Below are 24,145 nucleotides of genomic sequence, written 5' to 3'. Positions count from 1 at the left end.
CTTGTAGTATAGTTTGAAGTCAGGTAGCATGATGCCTCCAGCTTTGTTCTTTTTGTTTAGGATTGTCTTGGCTATTTGAACTCTTTTTTGGATCCATATGAACTTTAAAGTAGTTTTTTCCAATTCTGTGAAGAAAGTCAGTGGTAGCTTTATGGGGATAGCAATGAATCTATAAATTACTTTGGGTAGTATGGCCATTTTCACGATATTGATTCTTCCTATCCATGAGCATGGAATGTTATTCCATTTGCTTGTGTCCTCTTTTATTTCATTGAGCAGTGGTTTGTAGTTGTCCTTGAAGAGGTTCTTCACATCCCTTGTAAGTTGGATTCTTAGGTATTTTATTCTCTTTATAGTAATTGTGAATGGGAGTTCACTCATGATTTGGCTCTCTGTTTGTCTGTTATTAGTATAGAGGAATGGTCGTGATTTTTGCACATTGATTTTGTATCCTGAGACTTTGCTGAAGTTGCTTATCAGCTTAAGGAGATTTGGGGCTGAGATGGGGTTTTCTAAATATACAATCAGGTCATCTGCAAACAGAGACAATTTGACTTCCTTTTTTCCTAATTGAATACCCTTTATTTCTTTCTCTTGCATGATTGCCCTGGCCAGAACTTCCAATACTATGTTGAATAGGAGTGGTGAGAGAGGGCATCCTTGTCTTGTGCTGGTTTTTAAAAGGAATGTTTCCAGTTTTTGCCCATTCAGTATGATATTGGCTGTGGGTTTGTCATAAATAGCTCTTATTATTTTGAGATACGTTCCATCAATACCTGGTTTACTGAGAGTTTTTAGTGTGAAGGGCTGTTGAAGGCCTTTTCTGTATCTATTGAGATAATCATGTGGTTTTTGCCATTGGTTCTGTTTATGTGATGTATTATGTTTATTGATTTGCATATATCAAACCAGCCTTGCATCCCAGGGATGAAGTTGACTTGATCATAGTGGATAAGCTTTTTGATGTGCTGCTGGATTCTGTTTGTCAATATTTTATTGAGGATTTTCACATTGATATTCACCAGAGATATTGGCCTAAAGTTCTCTTTTATTGTGTCTCTACCAGGCTTTGGTTTCAGGATGATGCTAGCCTCACACAATGAGTTAGGGAGGATTCCCTCTTTTTCAATTGATTGAAATAGCTTCAGAAGGAATGGTACCAGCTCCTCTTTGTAACTTTTGTAGAATTCGGCTGTGAATCCATCTGGTCCCGGACTTTTTTTGGTTGGTAGGCTATTAATTATTGCCTCAATTTCAGAACCTGTTATTGGTCTATTCAGAGATTCAACTTCTTCCTGGTTTAGTCTTGGGAGGGTGTATGTGTCCAGAAATTTATCCATTTCTTCTAGATTTTCTAGTTTATTTGCATAGAGGTGTTTATAGTATTCTCTGATGGTAGTTTGTATTTCTGTGGGGTCGGTGGTGATATCCCCTTTATCATTTTTTATTGCATCTATTTGATTGTTCTCTCTTATTAGTCTTGCTAGCGGTCTATCAATTTTGTTGATCTTTTCAAAAAACCAGCTCCTGGATTCATTGATTTTTTGAATGGTATTTTGTGTCTCTATCTCCTTCAGTTCTGCTCTGATCTTAGTTATTTCTTGCCTTCTGCTAGCTTTTGAATTTGTTTGCTCTTGCTTCTCTAGTTCTTTTAATTGTGATGTTAAGGTGTCAATTTCAGATCTTTCCTGCTTTCTGTTGTGGGCATTCAGTGCTATAAATTTCCCTCTACACACTGCTTTAAATGTGTCCCAGAGATCTCATATGTTGTGTATTTGTTCTCATTGGTTTCAAAGAAAGTTTTTATTTCTGCCTTCATTTCATTATTTACCCAGGAGTCATTCAGGAGCAGGTTATTCAGTTTCCATGTAGTTGTGCAGTTTTGAGTGAGTTTATTAATCCTGAGTTCTAATTTGATTACGCTGTGGTCTGAGAGACAATTTGTGGTGATTTCTGCTTTTTACATTTGCTGAGGAGTATTTTACTACCAATTTTGTGGTCAGTTTTAGAATAAATGCAATGTGGTGCTAAGAAGAACGTATATTCTGTTGATTGGGGTGGAGAGTTCATAGATGTCTATTAGGTTCACTTGGTGCTGAGCTGAGTTCCTTGTTAACCTTCTGTCGCATTGATCTGTCTAATATTGACAGTAGGGTGTCTCCTATTATTATTGTGTGGGAGTCTAAGTCTCTTTGTAGGTCTCTAAGGAGCTGCTTCACAAATCTGGGTGCTCCTGTATTGGGTGAATATATATTTAGGAGAGTTAGCTCTTCTTGTTGAATTGATCCCTTTACCATTATGTAGTGGCTTTCTTTGTCTCTTTTGATCTTTGTTGGTTTAAAGTCTGTTTTATCAGAGACTAGGATTACAACTCCTGCTTTTTTTTTTTTTTTTTTTTTTTTTTTTTTGGTTTCCATTTGCTTGGTGGATCTTCCACCATCCCTTTATTTTGAGCCTATGTGTGTCTTTGCACGTAAGATGAGTCTTCTGAATACAGCACACTGGTGGATCTTGACTCTTTATCCAATATGCCAGTCTGTGTCTTTTGATTGGGGCATTTAGCCCATTTACATTTAAGGTTAATGTTGTTATGTTTGAGTTTGATCCTGTCATTATGATGGTAGCTGGTTATTTTGCCCTTTAATTGATGCAGTTTCTTCATAGTGTCGATGGTCTTTATCATTTGGCATATTTTTACAGTGGCTGGTACCAGTTGTTCCTTTCCATGTTTAGTGCTTTCTTCAGGAACTCTTGTAAGGCAGACCTGGTGGTGACAAAATCTCTTAGCATTTGCTTGTCTGTGAAGGATTTTATTTCTCCTTCACTTATGAAGCTTAGTTTGGCTGGATATGAGATTCTGGGTTGAAAATTCTTTTTTTTAAGAATGTTGAATATTGACCCCACTCTCTTCCCATATCTAGGGTTTCTGCCGAGAGATCCACTATTAGTCTGATGGACTTCCCTTTGTGGGTAACCCAACTTTTCTTTCTGGCTGCCTTTAACATTTTCTCTCTTCATTTCAACCTTGGTGAATCTGACAATCTGACAATTATGTGTCTTTGGGTTGCTCTTTGTGGTGTTCTCTGTATTTCCTGAATTTGAATGTTGGCCCGCCTTGCTAGCTTGGGGAATTTCTCCTGGATAATATCCAGAAAAGTGTTTTCTAACTTGGTTCCATTCTCCCCATCATTTTCTGGTACACCAATCTAACATATATTTGGCTTTTTCACATAGTTCCATATTTCTTGGAGACTTTGTTCATTTCTTTTCACTCTTTTTTCTCTAATCTTGTCTTCTGGCTTTATTTCATTAATTTGATCTTCAATCACTGATATCCTTTCTTCCACTTGATCGAATCAGCTATTGATGCTTGTACATGTGTCACGAAGTTCTTCTACCATGGTTTTCAGTTCCATCAGGTCATTTAAGGCCTTCTCTACACTGTTCGTTCTAGTTAGCCATTTGTCTAACCTTTTTTCAAGGTTTTTAACTTCCTTGCGATGGGCTAAAACATGCTCCTTTACCTCAGAGAAGTTCGTTATTACCGACCTTCTGAAGCCTACTTCTGTTACCTTCTCAAACTCATTCTCCATTCAGTTTTGTTCCCTTGCTGGTGAGGAGCTGAGATCCTATGAAGGAGAAGAGGCACTCTGTTTTTTGGAATTTTCAGCTTTTCTGCTCTGGTTTCTCCCATGTTTGTGGTTTTATCTACCTTTGGTCTTTGATGTTGGTGACCTACAGATGGGGTTTTGGTGTGGATGTCCTTTCTGTTGATGTTGGTGCTATTCCTTTCTGTTTGTCAGTTTTCCATCTAACAGTCAGACCCCTCAGCTGCAGGTCTGTTGGAGTTTGCTGGAGGTCCACTCCAGACTCTGTTTGCCTGGGTATCACCAGCAGAGACTGCAGAAGAGCAAATATTGCTGCCTGATCCTTCCTCTGGAAGCTTTATCCCTGAGGGGCACCTGCATGTTTGAGATGTCTGTTGGCCTCTACTGAGAGGTATTTCCCAGTCAGGCTACATGGGGATCAGGGACCTGCTTGAGGAGGCTTTCTGTTTGTTCTCAGAGCTCGAATGCCATGCTGATAGAACCACTGCTCACTCCAGATCTGTCAGGCATGAAAGGTTAAGTCTGAAGAAGCTGTCTGCTGCCTTTTGTTCTACTATGCCTTGCCCCCAGAGGTGGAATCTATAGAGGCAGTAGGCCTTGCTGAGCTGCAGTGGGCTCCACTCAGTTCGTGCTTCCTGGCCTCTTTGTTTACACTGTGAGTTACTCAAGCCTCAGCAATGGCGGACACCTCTCCCCCTGCTAGGCTGCAGCCTCACAGGTGGATCTCAGACTGCTGCGCTAGCAATGAGCAAGGCTCAGGCTCCATGGGCATGGGACCCACCAAGCCAGGCATGGGAGAGTATCTCCAGCTCTGCTGGTTACTAAGACTGTGGGAATAGCACAGTACTTGGTTAGGAGTGTACCGTTTCTCCAGGTACAGTCTGTCACAGCTTCCCTTGGCTAGGAAAGAGAAATCCCCCAACTCTTTGTGCTTCCCAGGTGAGGCAACACCCCACCCTGCTTCAGCTCACCCTCCATGGGCTGTACCCACCGTCCAACCAGTACCAATGAGATGCACCAGGTACCTCAGTTGGAAATGTAGAAGTCACCCACCTCTGCGTCGATCTCACTGGGAGCTGCAGACTGGAGCTGTTCCTCCTATTCAGCTATCTTGGAAGTGACGCCCCATTTTATTGTTTTAACGCTTTTCTTTTAACATGTAGAAGCTATAAGGATTCTAAAGGCCTTAAACTTACTTTTTCTTTCATATCTTGATAGAAAATTGGAAGAAATGAAAATTTAAAAAGAGGAGGGGAGGGGAGGGCAAGGTAGGAGAGGGGAGGGGAGGGGAGGGGAGTGGAGATTATCTTTACCCATCTTTTGGCTCTGGCTAGTCTTTCCTGTACAGTAAAACTTCTTGAAACAGTTCTCTGTACTCACTATATTCAATCTTTTCTTTTCCTTCTCTCTAGTTCTCTCTAACCACATATCTCCTCTATTATACCATGAATACTTCTCTTATTAAAGCCACCGAAGACCTCCACATGAACAATTCTGAGACCCCCATCTTAGCTGACCTATTGACAGCAGTTGATACTATTGGTCAGTCTTTCTGCTTTAAAACAATTTCTTAACTTGGTTTCTGGGCCATTGCATTCTCCTGGTTTCCCTTTTTTCTCTCTGGATATTTTCCCTAAGTCTTCTTAGCTACCTTATCATTATTTCCCTAATCTTCAGATTTGGAGTATCTGACAACTAAGTTTTTCCATGTTTTTAGTTTTCTATCTTCTGATTTCATAGCAATAAATACCATCTATGTGCTGCTCACTACCAAATTGATGTCTCCATTAATGACCTCTCCTTTGAATACCGGTCTGGTATATCCGACTGTCTGTTAGATATTTCTACTTGCATGCCTCTTAGCCATCCCAAAGTTTACATATATGAAACTGAACTTTCACCAAAATTTGTTCATCCCACAATCTCCTCATTTCAATATCAGGCCAGACACCTTGGAGTCATCCTGAACTTCTCACTTTCTCTTACATCTTCCACAGTCCACTAGCAAATCTTGCTAGCTGTACTTTCAAGATGTTTACAGAATCCAACTAATTCTCACAGCTTCCTCCACTGCCTCCCTGGTTCATGCCACTGTGACATCTGCTTGGATTGCTGTAACAGCCTCCTGACTAGAATTCCTGCATTTGCCCTTAACTGTCTTCAATCTCTTGTCAAAACATCAGCCAGGGTGATTCCTCTGTTCAGAACCCTCAAATGACTTCCTATCTTGCTCAAAGTAAAATCCAAAGTCATCACAAAGACCTCAAAGTCCTATGAAATCTGTTGCCTCTTTCTTACCTGGCTTCACCTAGCCTACTATACTCCCCCTTCCTTACACTGGCCCACTTGCTACTATTCCTCAGAGGCACCAGGCACCCTCCCATCTCAAGGCCTTCGCCCTTGCTGGTGGTCACTCTTCCTAAAATGTTCTTCCCACAGAAATTTGCATATCTTGTTTCCTTACTTCAGATCTTGACTCAAATGCTATCTCCTTAGTGAGGACTTCCTGACCACTCCATCAGAAACTTGCAGTCATACATACAATTTCTTTATTCTTCTTCTTATTATTATTATACTTTAAGTTCTAGGGTACATGTGCACAATGTGCAGGTTTGTTACATATGTATATATGTGTCATGTTGGTGTACTGCACCCATTAACTCATCATTTACATTAGATATATCTCCTAATGCTATCCCTCCCCCCTCCCCCCTCCCCACAATAGGCCCCAGTGTGTGATGTTCCCCTTCTTGTGTCCAAGCGATCTCATTGTTCAATTCCCACCTATGAGTGAGAACGTGTGGTGTTTGTCTCCCTCCCCTACTTCAGTTTTCTCATTTGTGCTTTGTCACTATCTAATACACTGTATATTTTTATATTTCTCATATTTAAGGTCTGTCTCCCCCATTAGAATACTGAGTCCAGGGAGCTTTGTCCACTTTGTTCACTGCTCTATCTTCAGCACTAAGAATAACAATGACACTCAGGAAATATTGTGGAAGGTAGATGTGTTACAGTTGGCAGTTAGTCACACATGAACAGGGCAAGAGACTCTCCCTGCAACCCCCGCCAGGAATACCTGGTAACCATCAGGTAATGATCAGGCAGTTGTTAACTGTCTCTCTAAAATAATAATTGCTCACAGCCAGCACCAGAGAAAGACAGTATCCCAAGAGCTAGAAACACCTGAAACTGGTGATCAGCAGCTTCCCAACAAGATTTCAGGATTTGGGCGAGTGGGCTCAAACATGCGCATTGAGACGCAAAATGGTGGAGTTTAACTGTTACATGACCTTCTTCTAAGAAACGCTGACTGGTAAGGGGAAAATGCCCCAAGTGAGAATATGCAAAATTTCAGTAAACACACTGCACAGGTGGTGGCAGGCCACTACTCAGGCAGACAGCCCAACCCAGTGGAAGAACTGGGAGAGAAAGGATGTAACCCCCAGGAAGCATGCCAACATGTAAGATCCCAAGTCAAAGGTCAAACCACGCACTTGGTCTTTCATGTCCCTCGCTTGACCCTCTTCCCAGTGTACTTTACTTCTTTTTGTTCCTGCTCTAAAGCTTTTTAATACACTTTCACTCTTGCTCTAAATCTTGCCTCAGTCTCTCACTCTGCCTTATGCCCCTCGGTCAAATTCTTTATTCTGAGGAGGCAAGAACTGAGGTTGCTGCAGACCTATACAGATACACCGCTGCTAACAGATGGAAGGAGGGAAGAAGGGAAGGAAGGAAGGATTGCAAAATGGTTACAACATTAGTTTCCCCTCTCAATGTAAAAACAGCATTTATCTAGCTTATGATACTTAAGTTGCAGGTGGCATGAGCCTACCCCGTTGCTTCCTGAGTAGATCGAGAGAAATAGAAACCATCAGCGTCTAAAGAAAAAGTGGCATCCTCCTAACTAAATGTACTTTTTAAATGCCCATATGAACCAATTAAAATACGAAGTGATTTCAACTTCAAAAGCTTTTTTCTTAGACAACAAACTAGGAACAGAGGCCAATGCCCAAGCTGCCAGCAACTTCACACCATGTTAAGTGCAATGCTGGCTCTAGATAAATGTTAAATTGCCGCTATACCCCTTTTACTTCCTGAAACTAGCTTTTGATTTATCTTATTGTGGATTTTGAGCGTCTGGAATTTTCCCAAGTGAACTAAAACCCTGCCATCGGTAAAACTACTGCTCATTACCTGTGTTAATTTCATCTCTTTCTCTGCATTCAATAACCCCATCTGTTGCAATTCCAGCTGTGAGAAGGGAAAGGAGCAAGAGACTGAGCAGACCTAACACAGAGACTCTGTGGGGTAGCAATAACTCCTTCCCACGAAAAAGGAAATTTATAATTCACAGTGGACATGACTAGATTCACCAAAAATAACTAAGTGAAATGGAATCTTAGGGTTAGTCGCTCAGATTTTTTAAGTTTTCATTTAATAATGTCAAAATATCCAGTATAATTTACTGATTAATTCATTTTTATAAATATATTTGTCATATAATACCCTATATTGTAAAAGCAGATCCTGCATCAAAGTGCATATAACCTAAGTTTCAGCAGGAAGCTGCCACAACCAAACACCGTATTTTTGAATTGCGGTTTGCAGAACTGAAAAAAAAAAAAAAAGGCAGGCATAATATGCCATATGGTAGATGCCCAAGAATTGTTAGTTCCCTCTGCCCCTTCGAAGAAACAACCAATTCTGGTCCAGCTTGATTGTACTTTGTGACAAAGTTTTTCAGCAATTCCCTGCTTCGGAGGAGCCACATCTGGCCCACTACATTCCTGACCCCTGCTGTCTTCTAAGGAGCTTCCTGAGGCTCTGAAAAGCTGCTGAAACTGAGTGGAGCATGCATTTTATCCTCTCTAGATTGATAAGCAAGATTGTAGTGATTTAGAATGACACTTCAACAAGCTCAATTAATATCTGATAGACAAGAGAATGGTTAGTTTCAAAGTTGCCTCTACCCTAAAGGCAAATGCTGTGCATGTAAAGGAAGTGAGTGTTCTTGCAAAGCTTCTCTCTCTCTCTCTCTCCACCCCTCAGCACCAAGGAAGAATAAGCATTTTTCAAAGAAAAAATTAGCAATGAAAGGAAAGGGGGAAAGAGAGGAGAGTTACAAGCAAAGAGAATGACATGAACAAAGGCACAGATGGATGAAAATCCATGCATTTTGGAGAAACTATGAATTGCATTAGTACTAAAGTATGAAATATATAAAACAGAGTAGCAGTGGTGAAAATTATGAGATTAGTGGGAGCAGATTGTGGCCCTGTATGCTGAGATCAGGGATCTATTGCTGCAGATCTCTTGGAAGGTTTAAGCAGGAGGTTGGTGTGGTCTGATTTGTTTTTTAAACAAATCGCTTTGACAGCATTGTAAAAAATAGTTGTGAGAAGGATGTAATTGAATGCAGAATTACTTCTTAAGTTGCTAAAGCATGCTGGAGATGATGAGAAACCAACTGGGATAAAGTGAGAGAGGTACAGAGTTGGACTCAAGCTTGGTAAATATTTATGAGAAAAAGAAATACAAGGATCTGGTAAACAATGAGATATAACGGGGAGAGAAAGAGGAGGGATCCAGGATTACCAATGAGCTCTCCTTGGATAACAAGACTGGTGGTCAAATTTTACGCACAATGAGGGCAGGTTAGAGTGGAAACAGGAGGGATGTAATGAGTTCAGTCAGGAGAAGATAATTTTCAGGTGCTTGTGTAGCAATGCTTTGTCTCTAAAAATAAATAAATAAAAATAAAAAGATACATATTTTTAAATAAGGAAATATGTAGTAATATATGAATCAGAGGCTCAGGAGAATAATGTTAGAGAAAAAGATGCAACAGTTATGAGCACAAAAATATATGTTTACCAATTAAGATTGTTTACTTGGTTATGCTAGAAAACACAAATAAGCAGCAGTTTTAACAAAAGAAAAATTTATTTCTCTAGATCCAAAGGTGGGGAGTCGGGGCTGTAATGATGGCTACAACCTGTCATCAGGGAGCCAGGCTCCCAGCTTTCTGCACCACCATCCTCAGTGCACAGCCTCCATCCTCAAGGTCACCTGCTGTTCTGGTATGGCTGCTCAAGCTCTTCCCACCATGTTCATATTTCAGGAAGCTGCAAGAAGACAGGAAGGGCAAGAGAGGGCACTTTCCAGCACCTTTTAGGAGCTGCCTCTGAAATCTCACACACCATTTCTGCTTGCAACTCCTTAGCCAGATAGTCAACACATAGAGCACTCAGTCAAAGCATGGCAGAGACTGGGAAATGTAATCTTATAGCTGAGTCCATTAACTCCTTGTGTACAATTGATACTCTGCTACTAAGAGGGGTGAGTGGATATTGGTTAAACAAAGAGTAATCTCTGTTATATCATGCAGATGACTAAGATGGGGGAAGAACTTGAAGCATAAAAATAAAGTGGGTCAAGACAGACCTAAGAGGTATGATTTAAGGGGCAGACAAAGGGAAGGCACTGAGAAGGGAAAATATTAAAGGGAGGGGAAGAACTCAGGGGAGGAAGTACCTTTTCCACGGTTTTCCAAATAGTGATTCATTAAACCTTCTGCAGTTGAAATCAATTACATTCTTGTGAACTAAGCTGATGCTTCTGTTATTTTTAAATTAATTATTCAGATTTCTAGCTGTAATTTTTTAATATATACTTATTTATGCCTGATACCTGTGATCATGATATCTGTGGTCGTTTGGCTTCTTCCAAATAGACACCTTTGGAAACTGCATTAGCTCCTTCAAGTCATCAAAATATACTGGAGCAGCAAGTTCCTAAACAGTATCTTCACTTGCAGATACTGAAATAATTTATGACTCATTCAAAAGCATTAGGTTAATGAGAACATTAAAAGTAACAACAGATGTCAAGTCAGAATGCAAAGCCAGAGCAGAAACAAAGCTATACTGATATTCCTTAATAAAATAAACAGTTCTTTACTGAAGCTTGTCTTTTAAGCAAAATTCTGATATTGAAACCATATTTTTCTCATTCACTGGTACTTCCTAAGGGAAAAAAAAATCAGCCCTAAGACGTTTAAAACAGAACTGTACTCGGGAGCCAAGTATCTCCTTCACTAATGGGAATGAGGAAATGAAACAGGAAAGAGGAAAAGATATCATTAGTCACAGTATACTGGCTTATACTCTCTAGATAGAAAAAAAGAAATTAACAAGTCTGTCAAGAAAAGGAAAACTGGGGCTAAATGTAGGCCAGAAAAGAGAAAAGAGACTCACAATCATCATTGCCTACCAAAATGCAGCAGGAGTGAATTTTCAAAGTATGGTATAGCATTCCTTAAATGGCCATATATCAATCATCGAGTGTTGTTAAGGAATAGTGCCTTCCAGCCAATTCAGAGCCCTACATGTTAATAAGAACCTTACACATCTAGAGTATACTAAGTTGGCAAAGTACTATAAATGCAATATGATATTTTAAGTCACCTGAAGTTATTAGAAAGATGATATTACATAATCGCATTTTACAAATAGAAAAGCAGATTCAAAAAGCCCATCCTTATCTGTCATATGAAAGGAGTGCTGTGGTCTGAAGATTTTTGTCCCTTCCAAACTCTTGTTGAAACTTAATCCCCCATGCAACAGTGTTAGGAGGTGGGACCTAATGGGAGGTGTTGAGGTCACATGGCTCCACTCTCATGAATGAATTAACGCTACTATTTAAAAAGGGCTTGCAAAAGTGAGTTTGCTGTCTTCTGGTTCTTCCACGACGGCATCCAAGGTGCCATCGTGGAAGCAGAGAAGCTGTTGGTATCTTGATGTTGGACTTCTCAGCCTCGATAATTGTGAGAAAATAAATTTCTGTTCTTTATAAATTACCCAGTCTGTAACAGAATATCTTCTCTGTGGCAGAACAGATCTTCTCTTGGCAGGACCAAGACAGAGCGTAACTGAATTTTTCACTCTAAAAGTTCTATAAGACTATGAGAACTACACAAATATTGAGAGATAACGTTAGAACTTGAGGTTTGTGATTCCAAGACCTCAATTCCCTAAAAATATCACAAGAGCACTTAATATATATGGCTCAGGTGGACCGTCAGTATTCAAACCATTAGCAAAACACCATAAGCAATAATGTTACCTCATATTGATCATTAGAAAATATGTTAATCTATCACAGGTCTTCAGAAACATCATTATAAGGATCAATTGTGCTTATAAGTATACACAGACATACTAAAAAATATGCTCTGATTAAGGCTGTCTCCAATAAAAGAGCACATTATTTTTAATCTTTACATTGAGGTACTTGTTATATAATTAGGGATCTCAGAAAACTTATATCTAGAACATAGATCATCCTACATTTTTCTTAAATTATAAGGCATATGACTGATTTTCATTTTAATTAACTTTCCTGGATAAGCTTCCTTCTTTTCTCCTCAACTCCCCATTTTGACAGTCTTTCAGCATTTGATTATGACACAGTTACACAAAGCACCTCTCCAGATGGTTTATCAACCCCACATTTTTCATATCAGAGGCAAATATGGAAATGTGGAAATCCATGGTAAGTACTAGTTTCCTATTGCTATTTTAACAAATTACTACAAACTTAATAGCTTAAAACAACTGCTATTTTACAGATTTTAAGGGCAGAAGTCTGAAATGGGTCTTAGCTAAAATCAAGATGTTAACAGAACTACATTATTTTAAGCCTCCAGGGGAAAATCTATTTCCTTTCCTTTTCTAGCATCAGACTCCTCCTGCAATCCTTGGCTCATGGTCCCTTTCTTTATCTTTAAATCCAGCAGAGTAGTATCTTTGAATCTTTCTCTTATTCTAAGCATCACTCTCCTCCCTCTCTCTTTCACTTATGAGGACCCTTTGGATTACAGGGGCCCACCTAGATAATCCAGGATAATTTCCCCATCTCAAGATTCTGAACTTAATCACATCAGCAAAATTTCTTTTGCCTTGTAAAGTGATATATTCATGAGTCTGGAGATGGAGACATGAATGTCTTTGTTAATGTAATAAGCATTATTCTGCATATTACGATAACTAAGAAAAATTGGTAAGAGAATATGACTGGATCACCTACACTATTTAAAGAGGAAATCAAACTATTCTGGGCAAGTTTATCATTATGTTCTTTATTAAGGACACTGCTTCCCATTTACCCAGTCTCTTCAAATAGTTAATCATCTTCTAAAATGCATAACTTATAACAGGGTGTTGTATGGCCCTTAAAATGTGCAAACCTAACTCAGCAAACCAAAACATGTTTTTCAAAAGTAAAAAGCATAGCTAAGAGCACTGCTCAGACATATAATCAAAGGTCTTATTTAGGACGGGAGCTATAATCTTTTATTGTGACTGTGTGCATTGGCCACAGAATTGGTTAGTAATCTCTCCAGGAAAAAAATAAAAATATATATATCAGGGTTATCAGAGAACAAAGATGATTTACTTTGCTTTCCGCATTCAGGAAGGTAAGAGAATTTCTTAAATTTCTTTAGCCTTAAATTTCTTCAGATATTTCTAATTTTTTGCGAAATGAACATTTGTCAGAAGGAAGGTGTGTGTTTGTGTGTGTGCATTGTATGTGTGTGGTTAGTTTATTTAAAAGGTCTTCAGAGAAGAAGAAATAATTCACCCCGTAACCTTTTAAAATGGGAAATAACTTTGACTTTCCTTATGTAGACTAATCTCTATGTGGCTGTCAGAGGATACCATTTAAGTAGAAGACAAGAAAAAGAGGTCAGAAACCCATTTCGCTCTTTCTCAGAATAGCAATAGAAAAAGAGAAGAAAATATCAGGACAGTTCTCACCAGTCTCTTCTTTCTGATACAGGAGAAAATCTCAGTTTAAAGCAGAATGGATTTTAATCCTTTCTTAATTTCATTTGTGGACAAGAAAATTTAACAAAGTCTTTAAAAATGTACACATGATATCGTCAATGAGAGAGACACAGACATAAATACAACTCTTATTCTAAAGGGCACAATCAAAACTGTTATTTTAAACGCCCAGCTGTCTGTATTCTTGGAGTCAGAGATGAGGCATAGTGCATGACTGTGGGTGGGGCTCTGAGCTTCTAAAACAGTTTCATTACCCTCCACCAGTATGAACCATCAGAAATTACCTAATCTTTCTCAACTCCATTTCTTTGTCTGTAAAGTGTAGATAATGGTACCTGTCTCAAAGGGTTGTTGTAAAGTGCTTATTGCAATGCCTAACACCTACTAAGAGCTCAATAAATGTTAGCCATTATTATTATCTCAAAGTCACTCCAGAATCAAGAAGAGACATATCAAAGATAAGCATCCATATGAGCCCCAAATGCAACCTTATGATATGGAGGAAAATTAAAGAAATGCATATGAATTGGTGAGTAATTAGTCAAATTCTTTTTCAAGTCCTATTTTGACACTGCAGAGGCTTCTCGTTTCAATTTATGCTTCTCAATGAAAAATCTACTGAGAAAAATTTTTATCAGAGATTTTATTTCTTTGATGCCCTGAGTAGGAGGAACTGACAAAGCATAAAACCACTGAGAGCTGTCCGCTTCATTATTATTAATGAATTAACCCTTAAACAACCCAGGATTACAAAACAACCACCACCAACTGGAGACTGGTTAATTACCAAAAATCACACAGAATTAGCTTCTTGTTTGCTTAAAATCGGGTATGGTTTCAGAATAAAATTAATATCCAAATGCAACAAAACTGTAGGAAAAAGGCCTGGCATATAGAGGGTGATCAACAACTATCGTTACATGACAGTCAGGAAAAATGGAGGTGGAGAGAGGAAGGTAGGGGGAAGATGGGAGAGAGAGAGGAAATAAGAGAGAAAAGGAGGACTGACTCCTGTTCTCCAGAGACACGGGATGGCCATAGCCAACCCTATTCTTTCTTGCTCATTCCAAACCTCATCTTTTCCAGCCTCCCCACTTTCACACTCTGACTACACACACACAGACTCAAACACTTCAGTCCAGAAACAGTCTTGTCTTAAATTCATGAGATTCATCTTGAACTTAATCCTAGATATGTAAATCACCTTGATACAAGCCATTCAAGTTTCTGCCTTTGAACTTGAATTGCTCTGCCAAAACTCACTTCTTCTGTAGCAAAGATCCAAATCCATCTCTCCAACAAGCAGCCCTGACTTAACAATAGCCCATTTATACAAATGGTTGTCATCACTCTCGTCCTACTCTGTACTTTACTGGAGCATAAAAACCATCCAGAAAACACTTATATGCTCATAGAGAACCTATTTGTTTGGAAGAAAGGAGAGAAAGAAGTTATAAAAATGTAGAGCTTTAGTGACTTTCATCCTGAGATCAGATTCCTAGGTGAGATTGAGCCAGCCTTCTTATGTCCAGCATTGTTACTAAACCGGCCAATTTGCTTATAGTCTTACCTTGTTCCTTCGTCTAAAATTCTATAAATAAGATATTCATCTGGGTTATCTGGGTTATCGTGAACACATTTGTTTTGAATTAACTCAATCAGATGGCTTTCCTCACAATTTCTGGAAAGCATTTGCATTAAAAAGAGTTTTGATTCTGGAGAAAATATGAAGACAATGTAGAGGTAATGAGAGCTTTTTATTGATCTATCTATTCATTCATTCAGATATATTAAATGCTTCTAGGTGCCAGACCCTGTTCCAGGCAGGAGCACTTAGTGGCTAAAGTGGTCACAGGAGTTGGGGGTGGGGATGCTTAATATGCCACAGTTGAGGGCTGAGGGCACAATGAGAGCACCAGAAGCTGTCATGAGAATTCCTGGGAGGTCAAAAATATATTAAATCAAGGCAACAGAAGGAAATAGAAGGGTAACAGTGACGAATTTTATCTACTTGAAAAGTTTGTCTTAAATTTTCCTACATCAAAGAAAGAGAAAAAAATACATTTTTCTTCCTTCCTTGAATAACCCACTATTTCTAGGATACAAAACAGAATAGAAATAGTTTTATAATTTACCCATCTTCTTGGTCCTATGATAAGAATGTATTCTGGGTGGGAAAGAGAAACTTGCTATTGATTTTATACCCTTTTAAAAGTGTTTTAAATTTTATTTACTTCCATTTAAAACAATCCTACAGTTAGTTATACACTCCAAAACCATTATGATCATGAACTCTTCCTGATAACTGTATTGGTAATGACCTCAGAAATTATTTAAGGAAGTGAAGCTGTGTCTCAAATGCCAAAACACTCTGGAATCCCATTTATAAATTATTACACTTATTATATTGTTTTTATTACCGATTCATTCTCAGGTGTCACTTCTTGTGCTCTACCTCTGGCTCTTCTTGTGCACCTACCTCTAGCCCATCTCCTGTCTAACTTGCTATTCTACTTCACATAATCAAGACTGTGTGATGTGCATGAAACAAGGGCAAATAGGACCTGGCGCAGTGGCTCACATCTATAATCTCAGCACTTCCAGAGGCCAAGGCATGCAAATCACTTGAGGCCAGGAGTTCAAAACCAGGCTGGGCAACATGGCAAAACCCTATCTCTATTTTTAAAAAATAATTGTAAAAAGTAAATAGGAAGCCTGAAAAATTCTGAAAAAAACAAGAAAAGTTTATAAGTTTCAATGCATCAACTTTGTGACATTTATTTTAATGTTTAGAGGTTTTCATACATAACTTTTCTGCTTTGTTCTGGGTAACAGGGGATTTCAAGTAATGACCTCCAATTAAAGAGAAATTGTAATATTGCCATTTACCATAATATGATCAGAAGAAAAGCTCACTATGGAACAATTAATCCATTTATGCAGCAATCAAGATATAATTTTGTTTTTTTGTTTTTTTGTTTTTTTTTGAGACGGAGTCTAGCTCTGTCGCCCAGGCTGGAGTGCAATGGCTGGATCTCAGCTCACTGCAAGCTCTGCCTCCCGGGTTTACGCCATTCTCCTGCCTCAGCCTCCGGAGTAGCTGGGACTACAGGTGCCCGCCACCTCGCCCGGCTAGTTTTTTGTATTTTTTAGTAGAGACGGGGTTTCACCGTGTTAGCCAGGATGGTCTCGATCTCCTGACCTCGTGATCTGCCCGTCTCGGCCTCCCAAAGTGCTGGGATTACAGGCTTGAGCCACCGCGCCCGGCTAATTTTCTTTTTTAAATAATTTCTTACCTGCATCTACCTTTGCTGTAGTCTCAGTCTCACATTAATGAATGACAATTGACCTATAGGAATAGGCAGCCATGGTTAGGTCAAAGGACAAAATACAGTCTTCGACTCATGGGTGGAAAAAAAGTCAACACTTAATGCCTGGTGTTATATTTGAGATATGCAGAGAAAAGTTTTGTTTCCCTAAAATATGTTTCTTACCTAATAGCTAATTCTTTGACAAAGCCCTAGTTTAAAGACTCTTATTCTTGCTATTAGGCAAATATTCTTTGAATACTTCTGTTTTTCAAATTAAAAAGTACAATAGTCTCTTTAGCAGTCTCCTTAGCAATGCAAATGCATCGCACAAGGTAATAAGCTTTCAGTCATAAGCATAATCGTTTTGAATTAGCTAAATCAGATAGCTTTCCTACTAACCTCTGGAAAGTCTTTGAAATAAAGGGATTTTTCATTCTACAGAATACGTATTCTTCAATAAATAATTGAACGCTTCCTCCTGTGTGAAAAGAATTCTGTAAACTCTCTGCCAAATCCTTCTCCCCTTCTTACATAGAAATAAAATTGTAGCAAACCATTGGCTGGCTAGGTAGACTACATTTCCCACTGGCCAGATATACTACCTCTCTTGTAGTTGAGTGTGGCTGTGTGACATGGTGAACGGAAGTGATATTCTCTTTCCTGGCCAATGTCTTAAGATAGCAGGCATACCTTCTTCACACTCCCTTCCCTCTTTCAGAAAGCAAACAAGACACAATGGAGACCCACCACATATAAAACCATATCCTAGGGGATGAAGAAAAGCAAGGTAGAAAATACTTAGGTTCCTGAATGACCTTATGGAGCCAAGCTACCTAGCAAACCAGCTGCACTACAGTGTTCCATGGAAATGAACTAAACATCTATCTCATTTGGGCTACTGTATTTTAAGGTCTCTTTGTTGTAGCAGTTTAGATTTATTCCATTATACATAGAAGCTATGATATGCCCTTCTGGCAAATCAAGAAAAGTAAGTAAGTAAGTTTTGCTGATTCTCAAAACTTACTGATGTATAAGTTTTAAGCAGGTATGACTGCCTGGGTTATTTTTGTCTCAATTTCTTGTGGAAGTCTTTGATATTAAAGAAACTCCTCCACCCGTGCTCTGAGCCCAAACCACCTCTCAGAGGCAGCTATATGGTTTATTCCTTTCTCTTCTGTTGCTTTAGCTTCTCCCTAACTCCTTCCTCTCAACATTTAAACATCCTAGGACAATATTAAAACTAATCTTCTCTCAACTCCATGGCCTCCACCATCTGCAACTCTATCTCTTTCTTCTTTTTTTCATTGCCAAACATCTTCAAAATATTGTATAAACTCTCTTTGCTTCTCCAACTTTTACTCAAGCATATTATCTGACTTCTGGCCCCATGAACATCTTGAGGATACGTTGTTGTTGTCTTGCTTTTATGCCCATCCCCTCTCTTGAAGGCTTTACCTCACCATCTGTGACTCCCACTGTCCTCATTTCCCCTGCTTCTCTACCTACTTCTGCACAGACTCCTAGCAGATCTCTTGTCCTTTCCCTGTTCTTAATGTTAGGATCACTCAGCATTGTGTCCTGGGCCCTCTCCTCATTCATCACTTTATACTTGCCCATGCCTAATACTTTTCTCTCTTGTGACTCTCAAATAAGCAGCTCCAGCCCAGGTCTCTCTCCTCAACCTCTGGCCTTTAATGCAACTGTTGCCTGCCCCTCTCTCCATGAAAGTTTGCTCCTTTCTAATATTCTCTATATCCAAAATATCCACCCACTTTCCTGACAACCAATGATCACCAAGCACTGAATCTCCTAAGTAATTTCTACTCTGTTTACTTATTTTCCTCTCAAAAAAATTCTCTATTAATTCCGCCAGTCCATTATAGTGATTAAGTCAAATTGCCTAATTTTAAAGCTAACTGTGTGATACTGGGCACATTTCTTAACCTCTCTGTACCTGTTTCTTCATCTGTAATGTGGGGATATGTATAGCGTGTACCATATAACATAATTTTAAATGAGTTATCATACATATAAAGTACCTAGAGAAGTGCCTGTCACATTTTAAGTGCTACTTAAGCATTAGCCATCATCACTTATGAGATTATTACAGTAACCTTTTAATTAATCTTTCTTAACAATTATTTCTCCCTCACCAACACTAACCTTAATATGAAATTTCTTCTTACCCTTCCAGTGGTTTCCTGTTGCCTTAGTTTAAGATGCTAATTCCTTAACATAACTTAAAAGATCTTTCATGATCTGACTCTCTGACCCTGCTCCCCACTTTAGCTTCTTCTTTTTTTTTTTTTTTTTCTTTTTGAGACAGAGTCTTTGTTTCCCAGGCTGGAGTGCAGTGGCACTATCTTGGCTCACTGCAATCTCTGCCTCTGGGTTCAAGCAACTCTCGTGCCTTAGCCTCCCAAGTTGCTGGGAATACAGGCACATGCCACCATAACTGGCCAATTTTTGTATTTTTTGGAGGGATGTGGTATCGCCCTGTTGACCAGGATGATCTTGAACTCCTGGCCTCAAGTGATCCACCCACCTTGGTCTCCCAAAGTGCTTCTTACATTCTGTGCTCTCACCATTTTGGCCCCATTTAGGCTCCTATAACACCTTGTACTTTCCGATGTATGACATTTAGCATTAAATGCTGCCCACTTATTTTCTCTCCATTCCTCATATCAGTTAACCAGGAAATAAATGCATTTCTAAATTGTTTAATTAAGAAATGCTTTTCCAACAATGTAGCGCTTGCTCCCTATTGCCTTTTGCATTTTAACAGAATTTATTCCCAACTATCACCTCATTGGTCCTTTGATGTTGATGTGCCAAGCACAGTCCTTGCTCTCTGCATTTAGAAACTTCTATTTATGTTGTGATATTCTCTGAGAGTATCATTTGCATTTTGAATGATGGATCTTATACTCCTGGTTCTTTCTGCTGCAGTTCAAACAAAAGATCACTTTCTATTTTACATTTAGAAACAATTCCAAGGATAGAGTGTACTTGCATTAGCAAACTCTGAGATAACCATTATCCTAACCTGATTGGTCTGAGGACATTGTGTGTGTATATGTGGCAGGTGGAAGAGATATTTGAGCTATAAACCCCAAATCATTATTCCTCTCTCTGCCCTCCAAATTGTAGAGTAAACTCTGGGATCAAATTTCTAAGAGTTAATGCCCTCCCCAGCCTTCCATCATCATCAAGATGACTGGGAAAGAGTTTGGTCAGGCTGCTTAATAGCCCACATTCTCCTTTCCTCTGCCACATTTCAAGCTAATCATCGTGCCTTTATAGATTCACCTGCCCTTTGGTACCTCTATATTTTATCTCATAACCCTCCTCTTCTGCCACTGACTGCTCATAATGCTTTGAGTTCCGATTCCAATAATACAAACTTCCCATAATGTTCATTTGAAGTAATATTTGTATGCAGCTTTAGAGTTTGAAAATAACTTTTTATATGTCTTATCTCATTTAATATAAGATGCTACACAATGTAGTGGTCAAGAGAGCATGCTCTGGGGCCAGCCTCCCTGAGTTCATATTCCTTGCCCTGTCCTTTACTAGTTGTGTGACCTTGACCGTGGAAGTGACTTTGGAACTGGGTAACTGGCAGAGATTGAAACAGTTTAGAGGGCTCAGAAGAAGGCAGGAAGACATGGGGAAGTTTAGAACTTCCTAGAGACTTGTTAAAAGGTTTTGACCAAAATGCTGATAGTGATATGAACAATAAAGTCAAGACTGAGGTGGTCTCAGATGGAGATGAGGAACTTGTTGGAAACTGGAGCAAAGGGCACTCTTGCTATGCTTTAGCAAAGAGACTGGTGACATTTTGCCCCTGCCCTAGAGAAATGAGGAACTTGTTGGAAACTGGAGCAAAGGGCACTCTTGCTATGCTTTAGCAAAGAGACTGGTGACATTTTGCCCCTGCCCTAGAGAACTGTGGAACTTTGAACTTGGGAGACATGATTAAGTGTATCTGGCAGAAGAAATTTGTAAGCAGCGAAGCATTCAACAGGTGACAGAGTATAAAAGTTTAGAAAATGTGTAGCCTGACCATTTGGTAAAAAGAAAAACCCCATTTTCTGGGAAGAAATTCAAGCCAGCTGGGGAAAATGTCTCCAGGGCATGTCAAAGACCTTCATGGCAGCCCCTTCCAACACAGGCCTGGAGTTCTTGGAGGGAAAAAATTGTTTCGTGGGCTGGACCCAGGGCCCCACTGCTATGTACAGCCTTTAGACTTGGTGCTGTGCATCCCAGCCAATCCAGCTCCAGCTCCAGCTAAAAGGGGCCAATGTACAGCTCAGGTCGTTGCTGAGGGTATAAGCCCCAAGCTTTGGCAATTTGCATGTGGTGTTGGTCCTGCAGGTGCACAGAAGTCAGGAATTGAGGTTTGGGAACCTCTGCCTAGATTTCAGAGGATGTGTGGAAGTGCCAGGCAGAAGTCTGCTGAAGGGGCAGAGCCCTCACGAAGAACCTCTGCTAGGGCAGGGCAAAGGGGAAATGTGGGGTTGGAGTCCCCACACAGAGTCCCTACTAGGGGCACTGCCTAGTAGAGCTCTGAGAAGAGGAACACAGTCCTCCAGACCCCAGAATGGTAGATCCACCAACAGCTTGCACCATGCACCTAGCAAAGCTGCAGGTACTCAACACCAGCCCATGAAGGCAGCTGAGGGGGGCTGTACCCTGCATAATCACAGGGGTGGAGCTACCCTATGTTATGGAGGCCACCTCTTGCATCGCTGTGACCTGGATGTGAGACATGGAGACAAAGAAGACTATTTTGGAGCTTTAAGATTTAATGACTGCCCTCTTGGATTTTGTACTTGTATGGAACCTGTACCGTCTTTGTGTTGGCCAATTTCTCCCATTGGGAATGGGAGCGTTTATCCAATGCCTGTACCCTCATTGTGTCTTGGAAGTAACAAACATGCTTTTGATTTTCAGGCTCATAAGTGGAAAGGACTTGCCTTATCTCAGATGAGACTTTGGACTTGGACTTTTGAGTTAATCCTGGAATGAGTTAAGACTTTGAGGGATTATTGGAAAGACATGATTGGTTTTGAAATGCATAAAGGGCAGGAGATTTGGGAATAATATAGCTTGGATATGTGTCCCCAACGCCCAAATCTCATCTCAAATTGTAACCCCCACCGTTGAGAGAAGGACCTGTAATTCCCACTTGTCAAGGGAGGGAGGTGATTGGATCATAGGGGAGGTTTCCCCTGTGCTGTTCTCATAATAGTGAGTGACTTCTCATGAGATCTGATGGTTTTATAAGTGTTTGGCAGTTCCTAATTCACTCCTTTCTCTCCCTCCTGCCACAACGTAAGACATGCCTTGCTTCCCCTTCACCTTCAGCCATGATTGTAAGTTTCCTGAGGCCTCTCCAGCCATTTTCCCAGTCTTATAGCAGTGTGAAACAGACTAATATGTTGATTGAATTATACATTCATTTCATGTTAAAAAATAGCTAAGCCCTCCATTTTAGCTTATACCCTGTAAGTAAGACAGCCTAGTCTTCATGTCATAGCTTGTGCTAGAATCCTAACACTTTAAAGACTCAATATCAGAAGCTAAATTCTTCCTTCCTTCCTTCTGCCACCTCTCTTCCTTCTCCCTTCCCGTTCCCAATTGCTAACTAAATCTGAGTGACTCGTCTGTCATTATGCTTCTCATATCTCCTCTTCTTTTTCATTCATGCTGCCATTGCATCAGTTGAGGTCATTATCAGCTCCTACCACCAAGAGATCTGTCTGTCTCTCCCATTTCCTTTTTCCACTTCTACTTCTCACTGCCAAGAGAGTGGATGGTACAAAAAAGTATAAGACACTCTAAAGTCTTGTAATGCAGTGGAGATGTCAAATAGACATTGTACATTCATGAGAAACAAATTATATGAGGAAATAAACACAAGCAAGAACTGCAATGGGAAATCAGAGAGAAAAGATGTCACCTCCACTTCATGCAATCTGGGAATACTTCATGGAGGACGTGATTGATCAAAACCTGGCTTTTATTTGTTAATTTATTCGTTCAGAAACGTTCAACCAACCAAAATTTACTGAGCGTCCACTTTGAGCAAAGCATTGTTCTGGCCATTAACACAGACCAATGCTTTGTTCAACAGCAGTGAAAAAAAAAAAGATGAGACTCCCAGTCCTTATGGAGCTCACAATTCCAGTAGAAGACAAACAACAAAAAATATGTAAGTAAAATATGTAGTATATTAGAAGGTGATAAATGCCATAAACAAAAATAAATCAAGGAAGGGAATAGGAAATGAGGAGTGTCAAAAGCATGATTAAAGAAGTACTTACTGAGGGGCAATAGTTAATCAACTAAAGTATGGATCAGCAAACTATGGCCCATAGGCCAAATCCAGCCCATAACCTGCTCATATATGACCAGTAAGTAAAAATAGACTTTACATTTTTAATGGCTGAAAAAATTAAAAGACAAATAATAATTCTTGACATGTAAAAATTGTAAGAAATTCAACTTTTAGTGTTCATAAATAAAGTTTTATTGGAACCCAGCCATACTCAGTCATTTATGTATTGTTTGTGGCTGCATTTGTGCCACAGCAACAGAGTTGAGAAATAGTGACAGAGACCTTATTACTGCAAACCAAAAAATATTTTCCATCTGCCCTTTTTATAGAAGTTAAAGAAGTTAAAGAAAGTGAGAGGGGGAGAGAGAGAGAGAGAAATGTATGTGGTGTCTAGGAATGGAGCATTCCAGGCAGATGGAGCAGTAACACCAAGAGCCTGAAATGAGAATATGCCTGGCATGTTCAACTCTCAGCAAGGAGGATGGCATGACTGGAATGAAAGGAGTAAGGGAAGAATAATAGCATGTGAGGTCAGAGAAGTGACAGAGGCCAAGATCAATATCAGCTTCACTGGCCACTTTAAAAACTCAGCTTGTATTCCAGGTAAAAATAGAAAACCACTAGAGAATTTTGAGCAGAGGAGTGACATGATCCAACTTCAATTTTAAAAGGAACACTGTGGCTAATGTGTCTGAACAGAGATTGCAGGGATTGATAATGGAAAAAGGAAGATGGGTTAGGAAGCCATTGCAATAATTCTCATGAAATAATGCCTTCTGGAACCAGGAAAATAACAATGCAAGTGGTGGAAATTGGTCAGCTTCTAGGTGTATTTTAAGGTAAAGCTGACAAGATTTGATAAAAGAGAAAAAAATTCCAAGGATGCCTCCAAACTTTTTGGCATGAATACATGGAGGATGGAATTGGTATATATAAAGATGGCAAAGAGTGTAGGTAGAGCAGGTTTTAGGAAAAGTTTGTTTCAATTGTATACACGTTAATTTTGAGATACCTCCTATAAATCTCAGTGAA

The sequence above is a fragment of the Colobus angolensis genome, unplaced genomic scaffold, assembly GCF_000951035.1.
Source record: "Colobus angolensis palliatus isolate OR3802 unplaced genomic scaffold, Cang.pa_1.0 Scaffold189, whole genome shotgun sequence".
Classification (NCBI taxonomy): Eukaryota; Metazoa; Chordata; class Mammalia; order Primates; family Cercopithecidae; genus Colobus; species Colobus angolensis.
This window is presented reverse-complemented; position numbering follows the sequence as displayed.